This window comes from Dendrobates tinctorius, unplaced genomic scaffold, assembly GCF_039654945.1.
Source record: "Dendrobates tinctorius isolate UK_male_01 unplaced genomic scaffold, ASM3965494v1 ptg000476l, whole genome shotgun sequence".
In the NCBI taxonomy this organism is placed as follows: Eukaryota; Metazoa; Chordata; class Amphibia; order Anura; family Dendrobatidae; genus Dendrobates; species Dendrobates tinctorius.
In genome coordinates, this window is record NW_027362138.1 from 699,059 (window position 1) to 722,500 (window position 23,442).

The window sequence follows — 23,442 nt, forward strand, 5'->3', positions numbered from 1 at the left end:
TGCCATGGGCAATACCTCACACCAGTCCTCCTGCCTGGAAGAGGCCAAGCATCTCAGAATCTGCTCCAACAATTGGTTCGTGCCCTCCGTCTGTCCATTAGACTCTGGGTGGTAGGCAGAGGAGAAAGACAACGAAATCCCCAGCTTTTTGCAAAAAGCCCTCCAGAACCTGGCCACAAACTGTACCCCTCTGTCTGACACCACATTCATAGGCACTCCATGCAACCTAATTATATGCTGCATAAATAAGCAGGCCAGGGTTTCAGCAGATGGTAACGCGGGGAAAGGTACAAAGTGAGCTTGTTTTGAAAACATATCACCGAGTTGCCCCTGGAAGGAGGAAGATTTGTGATAAAATCCATGGACAAATGTGTCCATGGTCTATCCGGAATTGGCAAAGGCACCAATTCCCCATCCGGCCGGACCTGAGAACTTTTAGAACGAGCGCACACCCCACATGCAGTCACAAACTTTTTAATATCTTACCATAGAGGGCCATCAGAAATCCCTCGCAATTGCCCCCCGGGTAGCTGCAATCCCAGGATGAGCACTCAACACAGAATCGTGAAATTCCTGCATAAGTCTGAGATGGAAACGTTCCAGTACAAACAATTTACCCGGGGGTTTACCACCAGGAGCCCGAGCCTGGGCCTCCAAAATCCCTCTCTGTAACTCAGATGAGATTTCGGCCACCACTACTCCTGGCTGAAGAATGGAGGAGGGAGGTTCTGGAGGGGACACCGAATCAAAGCTTCGGGATAAGGCATCAGCCTTGATGTCTTTAGATCCCAGGCGGAATGTGATGGTAAACTGAAATCGAGAAAAAAAAAGCGCCCATCGAGCCTGTCTGGGGGTCAATCTCTTGGCAGACTCGATATAGGCCAAATTTTTGTGATCAGTGATGACTGTAATGGGATGAACAGCCCCCTCCAGGAAATGCCTCCATTCTTCAAAAGCCAACTTTACCGCCAACAACTCTCTATTGCCGACATCGTAATTTCTCTCGGCAGAGGAAAATTTTTTAGAGAAGAAGGCGCAAGGCCTCAGATTAGTAAGGGTAGGAGGGCCCTGAGACAAAACTGCCCCCACACCTACTTCCGAGGCGTCTACCTCCACGACAAAAGGTCTTGATGGGTCGGGTTGTACCAATACAGGGGTTGAAGAAAAGCACTTTTTTAATGTCATGAAAAATTTTTTTGCAGCTACAGACCAATTTTTTACATCAGCTCCCTTGAGAGTGAGGTCCGTTAGAGGCTTTACCACCTGCGAGAAGCCCTTAATAAATTTCCTATAAAAGTTGGCAAAGCCCAAAAATCGCTGCAACCCTTTCAAGTCATGAGGCTGCACCCACTCCGTAACAGCCTGGACCTTCTTAGGATCCATGCGGAACCCCTCCCCTGACACAATCAACCCCAGAAAGGATACTTCTTGTATGAAAAATGAGCATTTTTCCAACTTGGCATACAAATGATTCTCCCTCAGTCTCATGAGAACCATCCGCAAATGGTGCAAGTGAGATTGACTGTCCACCGAGTACACCAGAATGTCATCCAAATAGATAACCAAAAAATGACCAATTAAATCAGAGAAAATTGCATTAATAAAATTCTGAAAAACAGCAGGAGCGTTGGTGAGACCAAAGGGCATAACCAAGTTTTCGAACAGCCCTTCAGTTGTCAGGAATGCTGTTTTCCATTCGTCCCCTTCCCGGACTCTTATAAGGTTATACGTCCCACGTAAATCCAGTTTAGAGAACCACTTGGCCCTGGTGAGTTGGTTACATAGATCAGGAATTAGGGGGAGAGGGTATGTATTTTTCACAGTAATTTTGTTTAATTCCTGAGAGTCGAGGCACGGCTGCAAACCACCATCTTTTTCTTAACAAAAAAGAAGCCCGCTGCCACAGGTGAAACAGAAGGCCTAATATGCCCTTTGCGGAGACTCTCGGTAATGTACTCCTTCATGGCTAGACGTTCGGGCCCGGACAAATTGAACAGGCGAGCCTTGGGTAACTTGGCTCCAGGGACTAGATTAATGTCACAATCAAAGGGTCTATGTGGTGGTAGCGCCTCAGCCTCACTTTCAGAAAATACGTCTTATAAATCTTTCAGGTACTCCGGAATACCTTCCAGATCGACAGACGACACTGACACAGATTTTACTGGGGTGACAAGAGTTGTCAAGTTATAACATAGACCGTTAGCCATACAACCCCACTGAATGATCTCCCCCGTGACCCAGTCAATAGTAGGATTGTGACGTTGAAGCCAAGGCATACCCAGTACCAGTCCAGCCGGCAGATTATTTATAACAAAACACCTTAATTTTTCCACGTGAGTGGAACCCACTTTCATAGAAAAGGTATCGGTCATGAAACAAATTCCTTCCTGGGTGATAGGAGAAGAATCAATTACCACGATTTTAACAGAATCTTTTAACCTGACTGTCCCTATCTTATGAAAAGTCACAACTTTGGCATCGATCAGATTAATAGAAGAACCACAGTCAACAAAGGCGGTAGTCCCAACTGGACCGCCTGTAAGTTCCAGTTCCACCGGAAGCAGAATTTTAGTAAGTGAGGAAAAGGGTACCTGGGAGTATGGGCAACCTCCTTGATTGTTACCCAGACTCAGTCGTTTTCCTGATGGCTTCACTGAAGAAGGGCAAGAAGGACAGTTCCTTCTCCAATGTCCAGCGGACCCACAGTAAAAGAACAATTGGTTGTTTCTTCGGTGTCTCCTCTCTTTTTCCTCCAATGATGTGGCACCAACCTCCATGGGCTCAGGACTAGATGCAGAGTCTCTCAGATTGGAGAATAAAGGGGCCTCCTGCAGCATGACCTCTCTTGCCCGCAGGCTACCGTCCATGCGGACAGCCTGGATCATAGAGTCCTCCAAAGAATTCGGTGGAGGATGAAGGGCTAGGGCATCTTTCAAATGTTCGGACAGGCCTCTACAGAACAAACCCCGGAGGGCAGCATCATCCCAGGAGACCTCCGCTGCCCAGCGTCTGAACTCAGAGCAGAACCATTCAGCAGAGTTCCTCCCCTGTGTCACACTCATCACCATATCCTCTGCCAGACGCACTCTATCAGGCTCATCATAAATGTGCCCCAGAGCCACAAAGAACAAATTCACAGACATACGTTCAGGAGCAGAGGAAGAGAGAGAGAAAGCCCATGCCTGTGAAGCCCCCCGAAGTAGGGAAATGATGACCCCCACCCTCTGGAACTCATCCCCGGAGGAGCGGGGCCTCAGAGAAAAAAAAAGCTTGCATCCTTTTCTGAAAGATCTGAACTCCTTTTTATCCCCTGAGAAAAGGTCTGGCAATTTGACCGGAGATTCGGGGAATGCCAATGACACATCTCTATCCCCAGCACAAGGAGCCCCTGCAGCGACAGCCCCCTGCACAGTATCCACCAACTGTTGCTGGGTCTGGGCCATCATGCGCTGTTCCATATTTAGTTTGTGGAACATTTGGGTCAGGTGCTTGACCTGATCAGCCAAAGCTTGTATGGGATCCATGAGGATAACACTTTTTTTTTTTTTCTTCAGAGGAAAAAAAAAAACTGAAATGGTCAGCTATAATGTCAGGAGCCCCGCACTGCACTTGCTCCCTGAGCCAGTGCGGGTGTCCTGAGTACAAAGACAGTGCTCAAAGATACCTGTGGAGCAGGGCAGCAGCGGTGATGATGCGTGCTTCAGAGTATCAGGACCTGAAGCACATGACTGCTGGGGGCGTGGCCTAAGCTCCACACATCTAGGAGCTGCAGGGAAACTCCTAGAAAGGTAACTACAGGACAATGTTACCAAGGGGCATAGACAGAGACAGAAACCAGATGAAGCCAGGGTCAAAGCACAAGATAGCAATACAGTACCAAAGGTTTAGACAGAATGGATAGTCAGGACATAGCAATAGGTCATAAAACCAGAACGGGCAATAGACGGTACAATAGTAACAAACTGTAACGGAGTAACGATAGCCAAGCCAGGAGGTCAGAACCGGAGAAGACAATAGTACCAAAGCGAGAGACGGAGTACAGAGTGAGGGAACAGGCCGGGTCATACACGGGAAGCAAACAAGCAACGCAGAATACACGCACACCAGGGGTCAGACACACCAGAACAACAATATAGCTGACAGAGAACCCACGTAAAGAGTGAGTATAAATACCCCTCCCAGATCCAGAAAGAGGCCACGAACACTTAACCATGCGAGTGCAGGGCAAGAACCCTGTTCAAACCATGACAAAAATCTAACAATACGTGGCCCCATTCATTCTTTCATGTACACGGATCAGTCATCCTGGTCCCTTTGCAGAGAAACAGCCTCAAAGCATGATGTTGCCACCCCCATGCTTCACAGTAGGTATGGTGTTCTTTGAATGCAACTCAGCATTCTGTCTCCTACAAACACGACAAGTTTTGTTTCTATCAAACAGTTCTACTTTGGTTTCATCAGACTACTGTATCTGATATTATCCCAATAGTCTTCTGGATAATCCAAATGCTCTCTATCAAACTTCAGATGGGCCCGCACATGTACTGACTTAAGCATGGGGACATGTCTGGCACTGCAAGATCTGAGTCACTAGAGGCGTAGTGTGTTGCTGGTGGTAGGCTTTGTTACGGTTGTCCCAGCTCTATACAGGTCATTCACTAGGTCCCCACGTGTGGTTCTGGGATTTTTGCTCACCGTTCTTGAGATCATTTTGACCCCATGGGGTGAGATCTTGCGTGGAGCCCCAGATCGAGAGAGATTATCAGTGGTCTTGTATGTCTTAAGTCTTCTTATTATTGCTCCCACAGTTGATTTCATCACATTGTATCACGTCTATAAGACGTTGATACAATTGATGCGATGTGGGCACCACCATCATAGAAGTGGAGCTGTAATCAGCCCCCTGCTCCTCCAGGAACTCCAGCAGAACACAGGCCACTTCCGGCCTGTGGAGATGGCGCACGCAGAGGACGTGAGATGATGCGATGCAGTGATGCCATCATGGCATCCAACGGCCACTGCTGTACATATGAGGGGCTCACTGTTGGGACAATCGAGTGGCTGGCTGTGGGGACATATGTGGGGCTGGCTGTGGGGCCATATGTGGGGCTGACTGTTAGGATATACATGGGACTGACTGTGGGCACATAGATAGATCTGGATATAGTGACATACATTGGGCTGACTGTGAGGACATACATGAAACTGGCTGTGGGGACTTACATGGGGGATCATACTATATAGGTGGCTGTGTAAACATCACACTGTAAAGGGGCCTGCGGTGACCATACTGTATTGGGGGATGTTGAGGACATTATACTGTACAAGGGGCTGTGGTGGACATCATACTGTATATTTGGGGGCTTTGATGGACATCATACGTCATGGACGGCTATGTTGGATAATTTTATATATTGAAGGTCAATTGTGGATATCATACTGTATGGGCGGCTGTAGTGACCATACCATGTAGGGGGAGTACAGTTTGGAGAAGACAACGTGGTTTGCAGTATGGGGGCATAGTGTGAAAAGGGAACTCATTAAGAAGATAAGTTAGCATGGTGGGGGGGACAATGTGGAGATATAGATTGTGGGGAGGGGACAACCATGGAACAGGCTTTGGTTCGTAAGGGTGGACGGTGTGGTGGTTATAGCTGATAATGGCAGTAATTGAGGTGGTTATAGATCATTACAGGGAAAGTGTGGGGGCCATTTACCATAGAAGGCTTATTTAGATCATAATATGGACAAATGTTTTTATGCTAAGGGCATTTTAATAACAATATTATTTTTAAGGGCATTGTGCTGCAGAAGACTGGAGAATAGGGAATCTGGAGAGAACAGCTGTGTACATGAAAAGGCATTGTGGCATCTGGAAAAGTGGGTCGCCCTCCCAGGGCCGTGGGGTACTCGGTACCGGGCCAGTATCAGTGGGATGTGTTACAGCAGCGGTGACCCGGACCGTGGCCCTGGGCGCCCAAGTAATAGGAAGATGTTGTGAATGGTAGAATGTAGTTGATTAGTTCGTGACGCCACCTGTGGTGTTCGGCAAGGGAGGTGTTAAGCCGACGCTGCAGACAGATCCTCCGGGACAGATGGTGTGGTGCAGTGCAGATGTGGAGACACTTAGATGGTGTAGTGTTTGGCGCAGGGGATGTAGCAGTGCCAGGCGGACGGATGCAGGAAGGAATGGAGGACACCAGGGCATGTAGTTCCAAAGCTTTACTCACAGTCTGTAGTGCCCGCTTCTGTGCCGAATCCTCCGGGTCAGGGACTCAGTTCCCTTCCACGCTCCGCCAACTTATGTGCCTTTTTCTGAACGTCTCCTCTATAGCGCCTTTAAGTGTGAAGATCTCCTAGTACTGAGTTACACTGGAGTTCCTCCTGACAGATGTTCCCAAGAACTCTACTTGTACGGCAGACAGCTGTAGCCTGCTTCGGGGACTCTCTACTCCTAAGTCCCGGCTCTCTATCCGTGTTGCTGTTGTGCCCTCAAGTCTTAGATGGGAGTAGTGCATTTACAGCCCACTACTCCGCCGGTGTCTGCTGCAGAACCATTCGTGTCCATACAACTTTGGGGACCGGGCCCCGGCCTTGCGCTTAGAACTTCTAGGCAGGGTTCTTCCTCTAAACCACGTCCTCTGTGTTCCCTTTTACTCTTACGTTCCATACTTGTCTTTCTCTCCTATGGAAGCTCAGGCTTCAGTTCAATGTCTTTCTCCTTCTTTCCTTTCCCGTGCCAGCTGGCTCAGGTCACTGAGGCAGCTGCAGCACTCCTTCCTCCATCTCTCTTCCAGGGATCCCCACTCCTCTCCGAGTGGCTTCCTCTCTCCTACTCTCCTTCTGACTCACTCACCGACTGACCTGTGATCCTAAACCATCCCGTTCTTTTATGTATTCTCAACTCCACCCACCTCCCAGCACGTCTAATGTTCCAAGTAGAGAACCACCAAAGGTACTCTGCTTCTCTCTAAGCAAGGAGCCGCAATGTGGTTTTGCTGAACTACACTATTGTGTGGGGTGCGAGTGTTGGAGCGTGGTCAGGAGCCCCCAACTTACCTGGATGGTGGGGCATCACACTTTAGGAGAAGGTGCAGTACCTCTGTGGTGACTGAGCCTCAGGGGCGCCACATAAGATAGAGATGAAAAGAAAGAAAAGACTCAGAGAAGATGTAACCTGTAAGGTACCTTGATGGTTCCATGAATGAACACGGCACCAGAATTATCATCACTACATGAATACAATCACCAGAGCCATCAGTAGTACATAAATATAGCACCAGACCAACCATCACTACATGAATACAGCATCAGAACCATGATCAATACAGAAATAAAACACAATAACCATCATCAGTACAAAAATACGGCACCAGAACCACCATCAGTTTTGTGGCAAACTGGAATTTGTCGCATGACGGATGTAAAAACCATAATACAGTACCTGTCCATTTATCTATAATGGGGTCTGTTTAGTTTCCATTACGGTACCCGCGAAATATTGGACACCTTAATTTGTCCCTATTACAGATAAGTTATATTAGTTTCCCTGACCATCATTGTGTCTGACATATAAATTATGGGGTGTCATGGATGAATTTGGCTCGTGAATTGTGTAAATGGTTCCCAAACAATGAATTATGTTATTTGTAACCTTGACCTCAGTCTCTGTTCTATTCCTTTACTTCGAAGCAGAAGGTTCATCGGAGGGTGAGGACACCATTGTTTTCATCTGCCAGTGGGCACCAAAACACCTTATCTTGGCCCTGGTTGCTTGTAATTTTTAGGAAGTAATACAACAAAAATTACAATCTTTAAATAATTTTTTTTCATCAAGTGAAATCAGGTTTTCTGAAAGTTTAGGTTCAAATTAACCTTCCCCACAATATGTCAATTTATAACATTTCTCCACTAGATGGTGGTGATGGCTTTTTATATATATATGTGTCACACTTGGCCCTATATTCGGCATAGATAAGTTACATATAGGAGGAAATGCTCCTGATGTCCATAGAGTTCTACTACTATACCGACGCGGCGATGTGTTGCTTTTATCAAGTCTATTAATATCTAATGTTTTTGCTCACCTTTTGAATAACCTTATGGGTATATTCATGGACACATATATATATATATATATATATATATATATACAGTGCATGTGTATATATATATATTTACATATATATATAATTTATTTATTTTTTTCACGTAAATGTATTCATTTTGGATGAAAAATAACTTTTGAATTTAGGTTTCATTACAGATTTAGCGCCACTTGGTTTTTACAGACTTTTTTTGTTTCCCTGTGCATTGTTGGACTCTGAATGAGATTAAAGGGTTTGTCCAACGGAAAGATTTTTTTTAACTTTCGTTCTCTTAAAGTAGAAAAACTAAAGCATAATCACTTATCAGCAGCTCTGTGGACCAGGCACAGGCTGCACTGGTGTTCTGTCCTGGCTCTGGAAGTGATGCCTGAAGTTACAGGTCCAATAAAGCCTGTGATTGGCTGCAGCAGTCAGGTGGCTAGATGTTTCTCGGATGACGTGCTCTTCTTGTCACCTGCCTGCTGCAGCCAATCAACGAACTCGCCGAAGGATTCTTAGTAGGGATGGATGGACAGGAGGAAGTTTGGGTTCTGATACCTGACCCGAACTTTTTAAAAAGTTTAATTCGGTACCAGAACACTACCCGAACTTCCACCAAAGCCCGAACCCCATTGAAAATAATGGACTCCCAAACAGCTATGAAAAGAAAAAAATTCTCTCTTTCTCGGTTTCCTCCCAGACTTCAAAGATATACTGATAGGGAATCTAGATTATGAGCCCCAATGGGGACAATGATGATGTCTGTAAAGCGCTGTGGAATTAATGGCACTATATAAGCAAGAATAATAAATACGTTATTCCCATATTAAAACCAGGCGCTTTTTTGTCACCCGGGTCCATCCACGCCTGTTCTATGCGCTCCAAGACTTTGTTTGGTGCAAGAAAATTTGCCAAATCCTCCATAAGTTTAAGAACGTTTCCCTTTTTACAGAAGTCTCACAGATATTTTGGGACTATTGGACAGTATGATGTAGGCAAATAGTAATCTACTTTTCTCATAAGGACCAAACACATTGGTGTCCAAGGTGGAGATAGCAAAATGCTCCTTAAGCCCAATATATGACCTGTCTTGAAATTTGGGGATATATGGTAACATGGGGTAACACCAAGTGATCCTGGTGGTTTGTAAAGGTAAAGTGTTGTGGGAGGATGTTTATGTCAAAGAAATGGACCTATAATGTAACTATAATAGTGATCAGAGTGATGTTTATCTGACACAGCTGCAAATCCCGGCTCCCTTTCTTATAGCTCTAGTTACACAGTTCTGCCAGAGTCCGGACACCATTAGGGGGAACTCAGTGCACTGGGCCTTATGTGGCTTCTCAAGGCCCATGGACCGGATGAGTACAGCACAGAGATATGACATTAGTGCAACGAGATCCACTGGAATGAGCAATGGAGACAGTAATGGCTGGACGACAGCTGAAAGTGACTAATAAGAGATCACAAGGAAGAGCTGAAAACTCAGTGAGGGGAAACCGATGAAGCGGGGTAGAGAAGACTTGTAGGTTTGGCAGAGCGGAGTACATCACATAGTACTGAATAGCAATTATACAGCGATTTAGCATAGACTCGTGATGTAGTAGAGCCGGGTGCCTCAGTAGACTCACTGTAGAGATGTAGCAGAGCCCAGTGATGTAGCAGAATTGAGTAGATCAGGACAGAGACTTCTAGTAGCTCTGTGACAGAATTGAGTAGGTCAGGAGACATATGGTAGCTGTATGGCAGGGTTCAGTAGGGCAGGTGTATGGTAATTATGTAGCCGTACCCAGCAATGTAGCAGAGTAGAGTAGGTTAGCTGTCTTATAGTAATGAGTAAAAGATTTGAGTTGACCAGGAGACTCCTGGTGGTGATGTAGAAGAGCCCAACAAATTAACAGAGTAAGTCCCGTGACTTACAGAAATTTTATAGCAGAGTCCAGCAATGTAGCAGAGCAGAGCAGATCTGGTGCCTCACAGAGCAGAATGATGCCCTAAAAGCGAGGCCCCCAGCTACCTAAATACTCAGATATTGTGCCGCCACCACCACAGCCAGCACATAACATTAAATCCACTGATAGGAGAAGTGAATAACATCGATTATCTTCTGACCATGACACTAGTCAAGAGACGGGATAGAAGAGGCAGGAGGTGAACAGTTTGTTGTTTGTTGATGTGTTAGAAGCAGGAAAAAATGGGCACACGTAAGGATCTGAGCAACTTTGATAGGGATCAAATTGTAGGTCAGAGTATCTCCAAAACGGAGGGTCTTTTGGAGTGTACACAGTGGCTAGTACCTACAAGAAGAGGTCCAAGGATGGAAAAGCTTCATGGGCTTTCAATGCCGATAGACACTTGTGGGAAGTCGCTATAGAATTGCTCCATGAAGAGCAATGCGGCTTTCTGTGTCATCAAAATCAAGTAAGCGTGCCGAAGCTGAACCCTGTCCCTGTTGAATGTGAATATGATGGAGTCATTGGTTTGAAACGCGTAAGCTGGCATGGTTTTAATGAAGACCTATACAACTGTATTTTCCACATTGGCGCTAGATCTTATTCCCATTTCCATCATTCTCTCGACACGTCTATTGGTAACGGCATCCCTAACAATTCTAATAGTTCCAGTGCCAACAAGGTTTTTTTTTCCTTGCCTTCTGCTTATCCTGTTCTAACCCTTTCCAGGAAATAGCTTTGATTTCTTGGCGAACATTTTTTTTCCTACTTCCAAAAGTGTTAAAATAAATAATAAAACCGCGCTGATACTTAGTGATCTGATTCCATTATTACTAATGGTAGCAGTATGCCATGGCGCCTGGCTCCAGCTATTCCAGGCATCTTTTTTTCTTTAGTAGCGTTTTTCTCCCTGCCAATCATAAGAATCTCTCCTCCAACTCACCCACCAGATTTCCACCGGCAGTTTATAAAATTGCTTTATTTTTCAAGATATTTATGGAGTCAAGAAGTTTTACTCTATCAAAATAAACTTGAGAACCTCGGCGCGTGATTTATTGGGGAAAACACAATTCAGATTTTTATGAGGAACTGGAGACCTTAAACAGTGGAAAACATGGCAGGAGATTTTGCGAGAGGAAGAAAAATGGTTCCAATGGGAGTTTCCCTGCACGTAATATATTTTACGTTATTTTAGTATGATTTTTTATAAAACATTTTCCATCGTATGAGAATGGACGGTAAAGTAGTGAAAATATTGAATCATCTGCAGGTGCATCACATCTGCCACCAGTACATGTATGGTGAGCTATATTGTATCCTGTGGGCCAAGGCGGAGAGGAAGAAAAACACAGTCCTTAGGTTAAGGTGGTTAAAGTCATGATACAAAAACTATGAAAAAGTATTTATACCCCATGAACGTTTCCACATTTTTTATACCCACAAACTTAAAATGTTTTCATTGGGATTTTATGTGATCTATCAACACAAAGTAGCAAGTATTTGTAAATTGTAAAGGAAATGATACAGGGTTTTCTAAATATTTTAAAAATATAAGTTTGAAAATTGTGAGGTGCATTATATTCAGCCCACCGAGTTCATACTTTTGCTGCAATTACTGCTGCAAGTCTTTTGGGTCTGTCTCTACCAGCTTTGCACATCTAGACGTGACATTTTTCCCCTTCTTCTAGCTCTGGCAGGATGTTTGGGGTCGTTGTTCTGCTGGAAGGTGAACCTAAGCCCCAGTCTCAAGTCTTTTGCAGCCTCTAATAGGTTTTTCTTCGGTATTGGCCTGTATTTAACTCCATCTATCTTGCCATCACCTCTGACCAGCTTTCCTGTCCCTGCTGGAGAAAAGCCTCCCCACAGTATGATGTATCCCCCACTATGTATTATGGTGGGGATGGTGTGTTTAGGGTGATGTGTAGTATTAGATTTCCGCCATACACAGTGTTTTGCATTTAGTCTAAAAAGTTCTATTTTGGTATCATCTGACCAGAGCAACTTCTTCCACATGCTCGCTGTGTCCCCTACATAACTTTTTGTAAACTGTAAATGAGACTTCTCATGGCTTGGTTTAAAAAATGTCTTTCTTCTTGCCACTCCTCCATAAAGTCCAGATTCGTGGAATGTATGACTAATAGTTTCCTATGGACAGATTCTCTGCAACTTCTCTGGAGTGACCATGAACCTCTTAGCTGCTTAATTAGTTCTCTGCTTGCTTGGGATGTTAATTTAGGTGGACAGCCATTTCTTGGTAGGTTTGCAGTTCTGCCATTTTTGGATGATAGATTAAACAGTTCTTTGTGAAATATTCAGAGCTTGGGCAATTTTTTTTTATAACCCAACCCTGCTTTACTCTTTACAACTTTATCCCTGGCCTTCCTTCATTTTCATGATGCAGTTTGGTCCCTAATGTTCTCACACAAACCTTTGAGGCTTTCATAGAACAGCTGTAGTTATACTGAGAGTAAATTACACATGGGTGGACTCAATTTACTAATTTCAAGTCATGTAAAGCTAGAAAAAAGCCTTTCATCAATGGGAAGCACAGGAGAGCCAGGCTGAAGTTTGCCAAAGACCATAAGGATTGGACCATAGAGGACCGGAGTAAGGTAATCTTCTCTGATGAGACTAATTTTCAGCTTTGCCCAAACCTGGTTGTCTAATGGTTAAATGGAGACCTGGAGAGGTGTACAAGCCACAGTGTCTTGCACCCACTGTGAAATTTGGTGGAGGATCGGTGATCATCTGGGGATGCTTCAGCAAGGCTGGAATTGGGCAGGTTAATCTTTGCCAAGGACGTATGAATCAAGCCGCATACAAGGTTATCCTGGAAAAACAGTTGATTCCTTCTGTTCAGGCAATGTTCCTGAACTCTTAGGACTGGTTTTACCAGCTGGACAATGCGCCATGCCACACAGCTAGGTCAATCAATGTGTGGATGAAGGACCACCACATCAGATCCCTGTCATGGCCAGCCCAATCTCCAGACCTGAACCCCATTGAAAACCTCTGGAATGTAATCAAGAGGAAGATGGATTGTCACAAGCCATCAAACAAAGAAGAACTACTTACATTTTTGTACCAGGAGTGACATAAGGTCACCCAAAAGCAGTGTGAAAGACTGGTGGAAAGCAGCCAAGACGCATGAAAGCTGTGACTAACAATCATGGTTATTCCACAAAATATTGATTTCTGAACTCTTCCTGAGTTAAAACATTAATATTGTTGTTTCTAAATGATTATGAACTTGTTTTCTTAGCATTATTTGAGGTCTGAAAGCACTGTTTCTTTTTTATTATTTCTCATTTGCTGCAAATAAATACAAAATTTTTAGCTTTAAATTTCGGAGACATGTTGTCAGTAGTTTATAGAATAAAAGAGCAATTTACATTTTACTCAAAAATATACCTATAAATAGAAAAATCAGACAAACTAAAAATTTTGCAGTGGTCTCTTAATTTTTGCCAGAGCTGTATGTGACTTCCGGAGGCAGTTGCTCACCCAGGATTATATTTAGGGGTATCAGACTACTGGGGGGCTGAATACAAATGCACGTCACAATTTTCAGATTTATATTTTTTTTAACAAGAATTAGAAAACTGTCTATCATTTCGTTATACATCACCAGTACTTGTTACTTTGTGTTAGTATCACATAAAATCCAAGTAAAATACATCTAAGCTTGTGGTTGTAATGTGAAATAATGTGGAACAGTTCACAGGTTTGAATACTTTTATAAGACACTATAAATGAAACATGCTATGGACTTCTCCCAGCCAGGGCCGGCGTTAGGGGCAGGCAGACCAGGCAGCTGCCTAGGGCCCCCGCTCCCCCAGGGGCCCCCAGCCAGCGGCACATCACACAGCCGCTATGGGACCCCTGTGAGGGAGGGGGGCCCGCCTGCCCCCGGCGCCAACTCCCACCGCCGCCGCCGCATTGAAGGAGGCAATGATGGAGGTGAGAGTGTGAGCTGACGCTCCCTCTCCCATCATTCCCCGCTCTGCCTCTGACACAGCGGGGGCGCGATGACGTCATCGCGCTCTCACTGTGTGCCAGGCAGAGCAGGAGGAGACAGGAGCAGCCAGCAACGCGGGTACGAGGAGAAGGTGAGGAGTTTTTTTTTTAAATCAGTGTGAGTACTGGACTGTGGGGGCACTCTGGGGGTTCTATATACCATGCTGGCCTGTATTATACCATGTTGGGGGGCTATATACCATGCTCGGCTGTATCATACCATGCTGGGGGGCTATATACCATGCTGGGCCGTATTATACCGTGCTGGACTGTATTACACCATTCTGGGGGCTATATACCATGCTGGGCTGTATTATTCCATTCTGGGGGGGCTATATAACATGCTGAGCTGTATTATTCCATTCTGGGGGGGCTATATAACATGCTGAGCTGTATTATTCCATTCTGGGGGGGCTATATAACATGCTGGGCTGTATTATACCATTCTGGGGGGGCTATATACCATGCTGGGCTGTATTATTCCATTCTGGGGGGGCTATATAACATGCTGGGCTGTATTATACCATTCTGGGCTGTATTATACCATGCTGGGCTGTATTATACCATTCTGGGGGGCTATATAACATGCTGGGCTGTATTATACCATTCTGGGGGGGCTATATACCATGCTGGGCTGTATTATTCCATTCTGGGGGGGCTATATAACATGCTGGGCTGTATTATACCATTCTGGGGGGGCTATATACCATGCTGGGCTGTAATATACCATTCTGGGGGGGCTATATACCATGCTGGGCTGTAATATACCATTCTGGGGGGCTATATACCATGCTGGGCTGTATTATACTATGCTGGGCTGTATTATACCATGCTGGGCTGTATTATACCATTCTGGGGGGGCTATATAACATGCTGGGCTGTATTATACCATTCTGGGGGGGCTATATAACATGCTGGGCTGTATTATACCATTCTGGGGGGGCTATATACCATGCTGGGTTGTATTATACCATGCTGGGCTGTATTATACCATGCTGGGCTGTATTATACCATTCTGGGGGGGCTATATAACATGCTGGGCTGTATTATACCATTCTGGGGGGGCTATATACCATGCTGGGCTGTATTATACCATTCTGGGGGGGCTATATACCATGCTGGGCTGTATTATACCATTCTGGGGGGGCTATATAACATGCTGGGCTGTATGATACCATGCTGGGCTGTATTATACCATGCTGGGCTGTATTATACCATTCTGGGGGGGCTATATACCATGCTAGGCTGTATTATACCATTCTGGGGGGGCTATATAACATGCTGGGCTGTATGATACCATGCTGGGCTGTATTATACCGTGCTGGGCTGTATTATTATAAAATGCAATAACGGACAATCAAAAGAACATATCTGCATCAAAATGGTATCATTAAAAACGTCAGCTCAGTGCGCAAAAAAAAAGTCCTCACCAAACCCGAGATCGCGAAAAATGGAGACACTACGGGGATCGGATTATGGTGCAAACTTTTTTAACCCCTTAATGACCGGAGCTTTTTTTGATTTTCGCTCCCCTTCTTTCCAGAGCCATAACTTTTTTATTTTTCCATCAATATGGCCGTGTGAGGGCTTATTTTTTGTGGGACGAGTTTTGCTTTTGAACAACACCATTGGTTTTACCATGTCTTGTACTTGAAAATGGGAAAAAAATTCCAAGTGTGGTGAAATATCAAAAAAAAAGTGCATTCCCACATTTGTTTTTTTGTTTAGATTTTTTGCTAGGTCCACTAAATGCTAAATCTAACCTGCCATTATGATTCTCCAGGTCATTACGAGTTCATAGACACCAGACATGTCTAGGTTCTCTTTTATCTAAGTGGTGAAAAAAAAATTCCGAAGTTTGCAAAAAAAAAAAATTGCGCCATTTTCCGAGACCCGTAGTGTCTCCATTTTTCGTGATCTGGGGTTGCGTGAGGGCTTATCTTTTGCGTGCCTAGATGACGTTCTTAATGATACCACGTTTGTGCAGATATGGTCTTTTGATCGCCCATTATTGCATTTTAATTCAATGTTGCGGTGACCAATAAAACGTAATTCTGGCGTTTTGATTTTTTTCTCGCTACGCCATTTAGCAATCGGATTAATCCTTTTTTTATTGATAGATCGGGCGATTCTGAATGTGGCGATACCAAATATGTGTAGGGTTGATTTTTTTTTTATTGTTTTATTTTGATTGGGGCGAAAGGGGGGTGATTTAAACTTTTATGGGTTTTTTTTATTTTTAAACCCTTTTTTTTTTTTTTTTTTTTTACTTTTGGCATGCTTCAATAGCCTCCATAGGCTCTGCTACATAGAGGCAATGATCAGATTGCCTCTATGTAGTATAATAGCAGCATTGCTATGAGTGTCAACCACAGGGTGGCGCTCATAGCAATCTGTCATCAACAACCATAGAGGTCTCGAGGAGACCTCAGGTAGTTATGGCAATGCGTCGCTGACCCCCGATCACGTGACGGGGTCGGCGATGCACTCATTTCCGGCCGTGCGCCAGAAGTTCTAGTTAAATGCCCAATGTCAGCATTTGACAGCAGGATTTAACTAGTTAATAGGCACGGGCGGGTCGCGATTCCGCTAGTGCCTATTCCGGGCATATGTCAGCTGTTTAAAACAGCTGACATGTCGCTGCTTTGAGGCGGGCCCACTTCAAAGCGAGGAATACTGACCGCTGATGTACTATCCTGTCAGCAGTCAGTAAGGGGTTAACAAAGTTTGGAATTTTTTTTCACCACTTAGATAACAAAGAACCTAAACATGTTTGGTGTCTATATACTCATTATGACCTGGAGAATCATAATGACAGGTCAGGTGTAGCATTTAGTGAACATAAGAGAAGAAAACAGCAAAAAATCAGAGAGGTTTACCCATCCAGGCCTCCAGACAAATGCAGTGGACCCATATAATTAAGACGGCAACACAGGTGCAAGAATACCGATGAAACCACCGCCCACAGCCCACCAATACATGGAGGGGGAGGTTGCTTGGTATATTGATGCACAATAAAAACTTGTATGTGGCGCTGTGCACACTATGGCAATGCACGGCATCCAGGTTAACAGCCTAGTAGTGACACCCTTCTATTAGCTCAGCGCTGGGCAGCCCGCCTATCAAAATGCATGCCATGTGAACAGACACCGCAGTTTACAAGACCAAATGGGCCCAACTGCACCCTGAATAAAAAGTGCAAAAAAAACACATGAAGCAGCCCGCCTGATCTAATAGAAGGGTGTCACTACTAGGCTGTTAACCTGAATTCCGTGCATTGCCATAGTGTGAACAGCGCCGCATACAAGTTTTTATTGTGCATTTATATACCAAGCAACCGCCCCCTCCATGTATTGGTAGGCTGTGGGCGGTTGTCTCATCGGTATTCTTGCACCTGTTTTGCCATCTTAATTATATGGGTCCACTGCATCCTGATAGTGCATTTGTCTGGAGGCCTGGACGGGTAAACCTCTCTGCTTTTTTGCTGTTTTCTTGTATTATTGGAGGATTTTTAAGTCCTCTTTTTGTGCTATTTCAGCATTTAGTGAACATATTAAAAAAGCAAAACAAAAAACAACTGTGGCATTGCACTTAATTGCCATTTTTCCGCACTTGGATTTTTTTTTTACCGTTTTCCAGTTCACGATATTTTTAAACTAATAGTGTTGATCAAAAATACAACTCGTCCTGCAAAAAAAACAAACAAGCCCTCACATAACCATATTGACCAAAAAATAAAAAAGTTATGGCTTTGGGAACAAGGGGAGAAAAAAATGAAAATGCAAAACCAAAAATAACTGGTCATTAAGGAGTTAAAATCATTTTTCAATCTGGTGTTATAAAGTATTCTAATTTACTGAGATAATGACTTTTGGGTTGTCATTGGCTGTAATCCATAATCATCAACATTACCAGAAATAAACACGTGAAATAGATCACTCTGTGTGTAATGACGCTATAGAATATAGGAGAGTCACTTTCTGTATTGAAGAACTGAAATAAATTCACTTTTTGATGATATTCTAATTATGTGAGAAGCGCCTGTATATTGTACCCATAAATAAAGACAAGTGGTCAAAATTGTTGGTACCCCTCGTTTAAAGACAGAAAAACCCACAATGGTGACAGAAATAACATGAATCTTACAAAAGTAATAATAAATAAAAAATCTATGAAAATGAACAAATGAAAGTCAGATTTTTCTTTTTATCCAAGCTTCCACAGAATTGTTTAAAAAATAAAACTCATGAAATAGGCCTGGACAGAAGATGGTACCCTTAACTTAACATACTGCTCAAAAAATAAACGCTTAAACAACAGAATCTAACTCCAAGTAAATCAAACTTCTGTGAAATCAAACTGTCCACTTAGGAAGCAACACTGATTGACAATCAATTTCACATGCTGTTGTGCAAATGGAATAGACAACAAATGGAAATTATTGGCAATTACCAAGACACCCTCAATAAAGGAGTGGTTCTGCAGGTGGGACCACAGACCACATCTCAGTACCAATGCTTTCTGGCTGATGTTTTGGTCATTTTTGAATGTTGACTGTGCTTTCACACTTGTGGTAGCATGAGACAGACTCTACAGCCCACACGAGTGGCTCAGGTAGTGCAGCTCATCCAGCATGGCACATCAATGCGAGCTGTGGCAAGAAGGTTTGCTGTGTCTGTCAGTGTAGTGTCAAGAGGCTGGAGGCGCTACCAGGAGACAGGTCAGTACACCAGGAGACGTGGAGGGGGCAGTAGGAGGCAACAACCCAGCAGCAGGACCGCTACCTCCACCTTTGTGAAAGGAGGAGCACTGCCAGAGCCCTGCAAAATGACCTCCAGCAGGCCACAAATGTGCATGTGTCTGCACAAATGGTTAGAAACCGACTGCATGAGGATGGTCTGAGGGACCGACGTCTACAGATGAGGGTTGTGCTCACAGCCCAACACCGTGCAGGACGCTTGGCATTTACCACAGAACACCAGGATTGGCAAATTCGCCACTGGCGCCCTGTGCTCTTCACATATGAAAGCAGGTTCACACTGAGGACATGTGACAGAGTCTGGAAATGCCGTGGAGAGTGATCTGCTGCCTGCCACATCCTTCAGCATGACCGGTTTTTGGCAGTGGGTCAGTAATGGTGTGGGGTGGCATTTCTTTGGAGGGCCGCACAGCAAACCTTGTCACAGCTCGCATTGATGTGCCATCCTGGATGAGCTGCACTACCCGAGCCAATAATTTCCATCTGTTGTCTATTCCATTTGCACAACAGCATGTGAAATTGATTGTCAATCAGTGTTGCTTCCTAAGTGGATAGTTTGATTTCACAGAAGTTTGATTTACTTGGAGTTATATTCTGCTGTTTAAGTGTTCCCTTTATTTTTTTGAGCAGTGTACTTTATTGCAATCAAACGATTCCTGTAACTGTCAATGAGACTTCTGCACCTCTCGTCAGGTATTTTGGCCCACTCCTCAAGAGCAAACTGCTCCATTTGTCTCGTGTTTGAAGGTTGCCTTGTCCAGACGCCATGTTTCAGCTCTTTCCAAAGATGCTCAATAGGATTTAGGTCAGGGCTCATAGAAGGCCACTTCAGAATAGTCCAATATTTTCCTCTTAGCAATTCTTGGGTGTTTTTAGCTGTGGGTTTTGGGTCATTATCCTGTTGCAAGACCCATGACCTGCGACTGAGGCCAAGCTTTCTGACACTTGGCAGCACATTTCTCTCTAGAATACCTTGATAGTCTTGAGATTTTATTGTACTCTGCACAGATTCTAGACACCCTGTGCCAGATGCAGCAAAGCAGCCCCAGAGCATAACAGCCTCCTCCATGTTTCACAGTAGGGACAGTGTTTTTTCTTGACATGCTCCATTTTTCCATCTGTAAACATAGAGCTGATGTGCCTTGCCAAAAAGTTCAATTTTTATCTCATCTGTCCATAGGACATTCTCCCAGAAGCTTTGCGGCTTGTCAACACGTAGTTTGGCAAATTCAAGTCTGCCTTTTTTATGATTTTTTTTTTCCAACAATGGTGTCATCCTTGGTCGTCTACAATGAAGATGGCACATTCAGTCGAAATGCGCGTAGGGGTTGTGGCACCGGCAGGTCTGAGGTAATTGAATATTATTTGTCCTATTACTTGATTCAATTGGTCTTTGGCGGTGTGACACAGATCACGATAATATATGTAATATTGGGATGTTTGAAGCAGTTTTGCTATATAGCTTATATTTATCTCTTTCCTGCCATATTTTGGTATTTTTTTCACCATCTTAGTAATTCCTATTCACAATATGGTTATATGTTTTTAAATATTTTCAATAAAATTATAATCTTGTATAGTACCTTGGATCTATTATGTGCAATCTTTTCTGAGTTGGGTCTTTAGTTTTCCTTGCACTGAACTTTTTATATCTCAGTCCTGCATGGGAACAGGTGTTCCTTACTGCAATATCCTGTGCATTGTGGTCTATATCTGTTTTAACATGTAGTTTGGCAAATTCCAGTCTGGCCTTTTTTATGGGTTTTTTTCAACAATGGTGTCCTCCTTGGTCGTCTCCCATGAAGTCCACTTTGGCTCATACAACGACAGATGGTGCGATCTGACACTGATGTTCCTTGAGCTGGAAGTTCACCTTTAATCTGTTTACCATACCAAATATATTTATTAATTTTTTTGTTTTAATTTTTTATTTATTATTGGAGGAAAAGTGGTGATTTAGAATTTTTATATTTTATTTTTTACCTATTTTTATAAACATTTTATGTGATGCACCTGAACATGCTGCAGCTCAAGGCTCCACAGTGCCCACAGAATGCTTACAATTAGATAATGGAACACTCGGAGATGTTGTAACTTGTAGTTTAACGGCTGGATAAATTTAGATGGATATAGTATTCGCTAAATGCGTTTCTGAGGATAATTTCACTCCTTCCTTAATGCCAAATAAGAAAAAAAGTCACAAAATTAAATTAAATTAATTATTTTAAATTAATAATTAAATTATAGAAAAAGAATGCAATGCAATGATAAAAACATAAATAAAGCAAAATGGTCTAAATCCAGTTGTGTCCATAAGAGGTTAGAAGCCCATTCCATGTATAGGGCATTGTCTGTGATTGTCGATTATGAGGTCACGGAATGTTGTGCCAGTGATATAAAAGGAACTGCCGAGCGGAACTCTCCTCTGAGGGTTACAGTTAGTGGAGTGTGAGTATGCTTTTATTATCTCCTGATTTATGTGCTATCCTATCCCTTGTGTCTGTGACTTCCCCTCCTCATTTCCCTCATTCTCTAATAATATTTGAACTTTGATTTAGCTGATGAGCAAAATGTGTAATTTATGCAACCAGCCTTCTGTCTTTGTATCCACTATCCATACGTGGGTACAATACAGAGCAATGTATAGATTAGGTTTAATTAAGAATATATAGTAACTGCCATAAATCTTTATCTATTACCATTTTAATCACAGTTATGTAATATTTAGATGGTAAGGGGTAAAGTTTCTCCTTGAAGAGAGTGCCAAGTTGGTGTAGGGAGACTTATAGGCCATAAAGTGCTTCCCTAGGAATTTAAATATGCATGTAGTTTGTCCAGGAAGAGGACACGAGCTCTAGTGCCAACTATTGGATGTATCTTTTCACTGATGAGAAGCAAAAAGCCTCAAACACTTGTCTGCAAATAAAGTTTCTGGTTTTGTTTACTATCCTAAGTGATGAGACGAGGCCCCATAAAGGGTCGATCTTGACTTTTAGGATTTCTACCTCCAATGGGTGGCACTAGAGCTCCTATCCCCTTCCTCTCTGAAGAAGTTATTTCCTTGATATGTAAGTATTTTAAATTGATATCTCTTGTGTAAAGTTTTGGTATAAGGGAAGGAACCCAAGAGGGTTGTACAAGATTTTAAATATATTGTCTCCTTTCTACTAAAAACAGCGCCACACCTGTCTGTCGGCTGTGTCCGGTATTACAGCTCAGCTCTATTCACTTCTATGGCGCTAAGTTACAAAACCACACATATCCTGTGGTCAGGTGCGGCGCGGCGCGGGGTTTTTTTTGAAGAAAGCTGTTATCTAATCTGGTACAAGTCACTTAAAGGACAATTTCATGTAAACTGGATTTTTTTTTTCAACTTGCAGCAACCTGCACATTACTTGCTGATTTTGCACATAATGCCTTGTCATGATACAAATCTTTATTATATTTGACATCTTTATCTATTGAATTTTTGTCTTGTGAATTATTTTTGCATCTTTGCTGTATAGAGTACTGTATATTTATTCCTATACAAACCCTTTGCCTTAGCATTGTGGAGGAGTGGAGCATTAGGTTCTTATTTTAGAACCTTTCTTGGAGTGTTACGGCCACATTTTTCCTGGCCTTTTTTAATTGTTTTTATTCCTATCAATGTCACTCTTTGTGTGGAATTTTTTGTGTTAATAAAATTTATTCATTTGTTTATATATTTTTGTGTTATATTGTTGTTATGATCATGGGGTTGATTGCGTCCATTATACACACTTCTTTCTCTTGTTGGTTGCATGTAAACTGGATTGGTTGCATGTTTTTGCCACTTCTGACAGTTACTGTTACTGGTGATTAGTAATCCATGGCAAGTGATGACATCACACGGTGAAATTACTGTAACTGCCAAGGTGACTCTCACTAGAGGGCTGCAGTTGGCAGTGAAGTGTAAGGCTAGTTTCACACTAGCGTTTTGAGGCGCAGCGCACGCTCGCCATAAAGCTCCGCCCCCTGCCGCACCTCCTCCGGTCAGCTCCGCCTATGGGCGCATGACGCTGCATGCGACCTGCGTACCCTCTCTTTAGCATTGGGTACGCAGACCATGCACAGGTATGCTTTTGCCGGCGCATGCGTCCTTTTGACGGTGCGCCGGCCGCACCAAAATGCCACACGATGCGTTTGGCGCAGGTCGGTGCACCGTCAAAAGGACACATGCGCTGGCAAAAGCATACCTGCGCACGGTCTGCGTACCCAATGCAAAGATAGGGTATGCAGGTCGCATGCAGCGTTATGCGCCCATAGGCGAAGCTGACCCGAGGTGGCGGGGCTTGGGGCGGAGCTTCACGGCGAGCGTGCACTGCGCCTCAAATCGCTAGTGTGAAACTAGCCTAAGTCAATTTTGTATTAGCCTCTTTCTACAGTGGAATACCACCAAATCTCATGTAAAGGCTATTAAGCAAACTAGAGATCAAGTAGAGTTTTCGAAGCAAAGTACATTTTATTGACACAATGTAACCAGAGCATACATGCTAATGCAGGCTGCAGCAAGCAAAAGACACTCATATTTAAGTCACATGCTGTCCATTTCCTTGTGATCCTCCTTGAGACAGTTCTACTCCTTCACTGGAGTCCAGGTGTGTAT